We start from the raw sequence: 7,570 nt of genomic DNA on the forward strand, positions 1-7,570 counted from the left end.
TTTTCGGCTATGGTCAAGCTGAAACATCGGTTTTTTACATCCCTAAACCTCCTAATATAATCATGAACGTGCTCATTATATTTCTGCTTAACCATAGTTAAATCTGAAAGCTGAAGTTCTGTTTCACCGCTATAAAAGTACTCATGAAATTTTTGCTCCAATTGTGCCCATGTTGAAATAGAATTAGGAGCAAGTGATGCAAAACCAAGTAAATGCAATACCGGACAAAGACAACGGAAATAATTTAATCCTATAAACATCTGATGTGCCGATATCACAACATTGGGCTAGAAATTGTCTGATATGCTCGAAAGTGGATCTACCATCTTCCCCTGTAAACCTAACAAAATCAGGAATTCTAAAATCGCGAGGATAAGCCGTCGAATCAAAGTAATCAGGGTATGGTTTTTGATATGCACGTGCTTTACGCTTAGGTTCTAAACTGAATTCTCTTAGTATACTAGCAAGCTTATCCTTAAAACTATCATTCGGCTGTAGAGAACTAGTTTGTGGAGCAGATGGAACGCTAGCACGTGATGGAAACTCCGGCAAAGAAATTTGAGCTTGTGATGCTTGCAACGGAGACCCATTAAAATATGAATCGGGTACCGGCCCACACGGAATCCCAGTACTGACAGTTAGTAGCGGTGGTGTACTATATTCTACAGTTGGATAAAAAAGTTGTTGCAAACTAGAATTAGAACTAGCACTTCGGTTATTGCTGTTGTGATTTTGTCGAACCGAAGTTGAGACAGTAGGAGCAGCTATGCTAGGCATAAAATTATTAGCCGAACTACTCACATAGTTCCGACCACATTGATCCCTATTTAAAGGAACATTGGGATGCACAACGTTATTAACCGATGCACCATGTGTATGAATATTACTAGGAAAGTTAATGAATCCAGTATTTTGCAGCGGCATCAGCTTTTCCTCAGAATATCCATCATTGATTTGCAGCACTAACGACCGAACATGGCTAGGTAAATTATTTTCAAGATCTTTATGAAGTTGCTCCTTAAATTCTTCAATTCTATTAGCTAGTGATTGAGGAATTGTGTGTGTCGTAGTTTTCACATCAGAATCGTACTTGGTAGCTACGCACACACCAATTAGATGAGAGATTTCTTCGGTTGACTTTTTTACCTCGGCGTTCATCGAATCTGAAGGGTTCGGCACATGTACCTTCTTGACGACGCCGATCCTTGTCTTGCGGTATCCAGTCAACTTCAATTTTAGTCGCTCAGCCATCTCTTTCTTAAGCTCTTGTTCAAGCTCGCGCCGATCATCTTCCGACAGATCGTCGAGTGTGACGGCGATGACGTTCGCCCAACTTCAATTCCTGGACTCGGTACTCATCGTGTGCTTCTTCTTCTTTCCGTCCCCAGCGGAGTCGCCAATTGTGTTGGCACGGAAAATCGCGGCGCAACACCAGGATATTTGTCGTGCTTTCGTGACGACGAATGATTGCTTTACGAGCAAAGCAACAAAGATTTCCTCGCTTTCGTAGAGGAGAGACAACCATTTTTCAGCGCAAAACGGCAAAGATCAACCAAACCCTAGGGCTGCTAGAGCTCGTCAGGAAGTAGCGACAGAAAATAGACGTACATTGAAAAAAATAATGTTTGTATTGATAGATCGATTGTTTTCTCCTCAATCGGCCACGGCCTTACATTTATATTGGCACGCTGGACTTGGCGTATACGAAAACAATTCCAATGCTAAACCGACTAGAATCTATCCATCTTGATTGAATTATCATGTATAGCACGAGTACCATATATATCACTTTACGTTTTTAATCGGCCGGCTAACACGTATAGCTAACCTGCATGGCAACCCCTCTTGGCCATATTCACAGTATAAGCACTCCTTGCCTTGCCTTTTATGAATAAAATATTGTGGCAACGTTGTTAATCACAACACATAATGGTGATCACTTATGAATCATATTTCTCCACTCTTCACGTGTATTTCTGCATGTTGCACTTTCCCTCTGTGTAACTCCATCCATAGCATTGCAATCTTCAGCTTTGACCTCGGATCCTTGTTAGGACTTGTCATAGATAGCATTGTGGTAACTCCGAGATACCCTGAGTCTGGTTAGGACATGTCCCAAGTATCCTCTTGTCCATGAAAATTCCTGTCGCAATCTTTAAACAAACAAAAGAGTAACTGATTAGCTTGGATGACCACTAATTAATTTGGCCTATCAACAAACTACTAGCCAAATTACACCATGAACAATCTCTTCCTGTCTGCGGTGGCTTGATAGATACGATGCTTTCTGTAGGTGGGCTGTCATGGTTCTTAAATTTTTTGATTCTTAATTAGGGGCATGGCCAACTGGGTTCCGCAGAGATTCAGGAATACCATATGTCGGCACTGTTGATGATGCTGATACAGGCATACAGGGCCACACGTCTGAGTACTCTTGAGTCTTGACCAAGCAAAGCTGACTCGATTCCTCTCCAAGTCAAATTAGTTGGTCGCAAGTGCACGTACACAGCAAAACCACGGAAGCAGATTGATTATTTATTCTGGCGGACAGCAGAACTGATCAGCCGAGGTTTCTGTAGAAGTACGTGTATGTTAAGTCAAAGGAGTTACCTCTGTGCAACGATCGATCAGGACGTGTTGGGTAGACATGTGTTGCTGCTGTACAAGGCATTGGCTAAACGTAATCCAGGAGTGGAAGCCAGCTTTGCAGCCTTCGGTTGCAATGGGCATGTAGATTCTGCAGGATAAACATATGATTGTATTTGAAAAAAAGAAACCTGATGTGGTTACCACAATGCAAGATTACCATCATTTTTTACTATCACCTTGAACGACTACATGCTCTTAATTATTTTCTTGCAAAAGGAAGAATCTATAACTGAACTTTTATATATGTCTTTACATCCATTTGTTACTTTATTTACATCCACTGAAAGCATAATTAGTTACTGGTCTAGAGAAGATTTATGTATGGATATTTAAAATATCAAAAAAGCTATATCCCATAAGAAAGTACAACAATATGGACAACGATAGGCGCCGGCGCACTGGCCCAATTTTCGGCAGGACGCGCCCTACCCGTCAGATTCGCCCAACCCAAACCGTACGATTCTCTTCTTCCCCCGCGACCAACATCTGGCGTTTGCCCCAAAAAACACCAGAGACCAGCAACGCTCTTTCGCTCGCGAGCGTCGCCGCCGCCCACCCTGCTTGGACCATCTGTGACGCTGCTCATCTCCTCGCCGTCGTCGGTGCTCATCCCACCTCGCCGCATGGCCGCCGGGGTTGCAACATGGACGCCAGTGGGTCCCAGCGCATGGTCGCCATGGATGCAGCTCCAGAACAGGCGGGTTCCAGCGGATGGTCACCATGGTTGCGGCATCCCCGGCGTCCTCGCCTCTGGCTCGCCGCCGTTGCCATCTTGCACCGCCATGCCCTGCAAAAAGATCTAAAAAGCAACAAAAGACCTCCCAGTACTCACTTGAAGCAAAACAAATTTGCTGTTCCAGCAAAACTTAATGATAGTTCCAGCCAAATGTCGTCATCGCTTGTCGCTACCGAAAAAACCCGATGCAACTCTCCATCGTGCTTGTCCCATCGCCGGTTGTAGCAAAACAAATTGCCGGTGGCAGCTACCCGCTTTGCCGGTTCCAGCAAAACACAAATTTAGCCTCTCGCATGTATCAAAAAAAAAAAAAATACCGATTCCAGCAAACTGAGACATGGCTCCAGCAAAACACAAAAGTGCAGCCTCTCACAAGTATCAAAAAGAAATATCAGTTCCAGCAAAACTGAAACATGGTTCCAGCAAAAAACAAAAATGCAGACTCACGTATGCATCAGAAGAAAATGCCGGTTCCAGCAAATTTGGGGCATGGTTCCAGCAAATTGGGGCATTGTTCCAGTAAAACAACAATGATGCATCATCTCACATGCATGAAAAATGTCTGATGCAGCAAAACTGGGATATGGTTCCAGCTCCGCCGCTTGCTGGTTGCAACTCCGCACTAGCAGGGGCCAGCTTTGATGCTCGCCGGTTTTGCGCATGGGAGGTTCACCATCACCGACGTGGTACACCCCCTCGCAGCACCGCCTGCACGCGGCCGCGCCTGCAGCTCACCTCCTGCATCGTCTCCTTCCTCAGTCGATCTACTCGAGCGCGGAACACCTCTCCCTAGTTCGTTTCTCATGTGCGTGGAACCATGGCGCGTGGCCGCCCTCCCCGACGATTTGCCTGAGCTTGGTCTGGAGGAGTAGGTGGCAGCCATGGCTTTCTCGCTAATCTGGAGCAGAGGAGGGGGGCCTCGCTCTGCAAGAAGAACGGAAGGACGGGAAGAGAGCGGAGGGGATAAGGTTGCTCACGAGCGGCGCATGGTCCCACCCACAATCACGCGTGTCCGTTGGCTGGCTAGGTGATGTGGCGCAAATCGATCAGACGCTGTTGCCCGCGACCGGCCGAGCGTTCGGCCGGTGTGCCGATTGTAAACACTTACCCAACAATATATAGTTTTATATGTGTTCCTACATCAATATATTCATCAACCCTGTCGGTGGGGTCAGAGATAGAAAGTACTACATCAAATTACAGATTTTGTGGCTAACTACATTGTCAGAGGTGAGCCTAACATGCAGATGTATACTAACACATTCACATAACCGTGACATTAAATTTTGGAAGCAGGGGTGAACAATGCATAAGGGAAAAGGAACATGAGGGAAAACTACTACCAGGTGCATCATATTTTCTTGGCTGTCAAATTGATGCGAGATAGAAGGTAAAGATAGTTCTGATGACATGGTCATATAAATTAACTTACTACAGCCAGGTCTGACGATTTAGCGTTGTTCATGAACTGCAATATGGCTTCAACAAAATTCACGTGGGAAGTGTTCACAAGAGTATCTGTTTTGCATAATGATGGAAAAGATATAACATACGCCCACGCTACATATTTATTCACTGAGCTAATAAGATGTAAGGAATTTATATTTTTTTCAGAACAATTAATGAGGGATTTTGAAGGATACCTTAATTAGTGGTAATATTCGGAGAGAGACCTCCTAATTGACTTCTTAAGAACAAATATGCTTTAATGTGTTTGCATCTGAGTTCCAGCCGGCTAGCTCTTTTTTGAGCCAAAATGGACATATAGGAATATTTTAGGAATACTTGTCAAATTGTGACACACACATGCACACGCACACGCACGTGTACACACGCACACACATATTTTGACTGTCTGTTTTTATGGCCCTACCTTCTAATCCTGCAGTGATGCATGTGTCTAGATATTTGAAAAGACACGTGTTGAATGGGGCATCGTCAAATGAGTTGATGGCCATGAAAGTTGAAGTGTGAAAGCACATTACCAGTTTACCAAACATTTCCTTTTTCTCATGACGGAACTCCAAGATTACGCTAAAAGATTAACAAAGTATGTTGTTGGATGGGATTGAGAAGTTGACTCAACCTTATAAGGCTTTCCATATTCATATAAAATCATGTTTAGCGATGTGATATCGATATTGGGCAAAAAATATATTACCTATAAATTGCTACAAAGCGTGCAAACACCATCTTAGCTATTTGGCCTTTAATACTTCATATAGTTTATCTGATATTGCATTGGCCGATCATTGTGTGGTCAGTGCGCTTAGCATAATTTATCTCTTCTTACATATAACAAATCTATTTCACTTTGATAAAAAAGATACATGTAACATCATTTCATTGATAGAAAAGGCACTACAACAAAATATAGAGGCAATAATTTGCTTGTAAGTCTTAGATTTTTGGTTGATTAATTATTGCTAAATAAGGTCATCTTACCTTCTTTTTTCAGGCTTAGCCTGTGCTTTTCAATTGTACTAGCTCATCCGTGTGTCAATGTAGGATTTCAAAAAATGACACCCTTCATGATCTTGGCCCGAAATCTCAAGTTGAATTATTTGTAAAACATGATTTTTTTTGTACAAGTTAATTTGCATGCAGAACTCATTTGTGGAGTTATAATTTTAATTCTGTTGATTCAGGAAGGCACATGATTAAAAGTCTACGTTGAATCTAGCAGGTTTCTTCCAGAAGCATGAACAAGATGGTTCATACTAAAAAGAATTCAAGATTGGCGTCCCATATAATTCTAAAAGTGCTCTACTGTTACATTTTCTTACCCACAACCAGTAGGGGATGCAAAATATTCTTTCACATACTGCATGTCTACAACTATATATATATATCCAGTAATCAGCTAGGCCTTCAACATATACGAAAGATAGCAGACGTCACAATCTAGAGCATCTTGAATGATTTCAATGTTTAATCAATCCAGCAAAAAGTTTATAGGGATTCCTTAGGGTAAGGGTCGTGCTACATGTGTTTCTTTTGTTATGTATTTTGTTTTCGTTGTCATATGGAGGGCAACTACCAAGGCATTCTTCACCTAAAGTGTCGCAGCGTTAGAGTGCTTCTTCATGCGTAGAAGTATCTCATCTTATTCAGAAAATTAAATAAATATTATTGTTGTTATTCTACATGGTAAATAGCACATATGTTCTGTTGAATGTTTTAGTCACAAATCTGAATGTCATAAGCTGAATTAAAATGTGAATTGCTTAAATAACAAAATTTGGACTGTGATGTAAAAATTTAAGTGTATGACCTTTATAATTTAAATATTATCATACATGCATACCAAGAAATGACAAATAGATATTGTGGCAAATCCAAATTTGAAAAGTTACAGAGAGATATATGTTCAAGGCTGACTTAGTACTTGATTATATGTCTTACAAGCGCATTTTATGACTTTCAAATTATACATTGCTTTATCTTTCACGGCCTTCAAATGCATATGTCAACAATTATATGCAAAGTATGGCTGAGTATGTCACACCTTTCCCGCTCTCTAGCTACTAGCTATCAGGGCAAGCATATGCATGTACTCCCTCCGTCCGGAAATACTTGTCATTGAAATAGATGTATCTGGATATATTAGTTCTAGATACATCCATTTTCATTCATTTTGATGACAAGTATTTCCGGACGGAGGGAGTATATTACAAGGTAGCACAAGGAAGCAGAAGGTGAGTTTGGAAGATTGTGCTGGTGCCAGAATCACCAATGACTTCAAAATGGACCCAGTGATGTAGATGCATTTTATACACGTGATTTGATACTCCACAGAACGAGAAATAGGTCATGCAATTGCTCACTGTTTGAAAAGAAGTGTTGCAAGGGGAATTTGCAGATATATATGTGGTGCTCTTACGGGCACAAAATTAGAATTAGGACTTACATTTTCATATTTCAACATAAAATTGTATTCCGTACCTAGCAATATAATATTTAAGTCTTAAATTAAAATTGGATGGCTAGGACATACTTTTATATTACTATAAATTATATGGTATATTAACACAACATTATAAACAATTAAAACAAATTAAAAAAGGCATCCAAGATGTTGCCCGCGCATTTGAGCAGTCCACTCTACTAGTTGTATCAAAGAGTGCATCGTCGGGCATGTAATCTCCAGGATTGGTACCGGGCAGCATCCCCGGAAGATTAGCG

Source organism: Triticum dicoccoides, chromosome 6B (assembly GCF_002162155.2).
Source record: "Triticum dicoccoides isolate Atlit2015 ecotype Zavitan chromosome 6B, WEW_v2.0, whole genome shotgun sequence".
Classification (NCBI taxonomy): Eukaryota; Viridiplantae; Streptophyta; class Magnoliopsida; order Poales; family Poaceae; genus Triticum; species Triticum dicoccoides.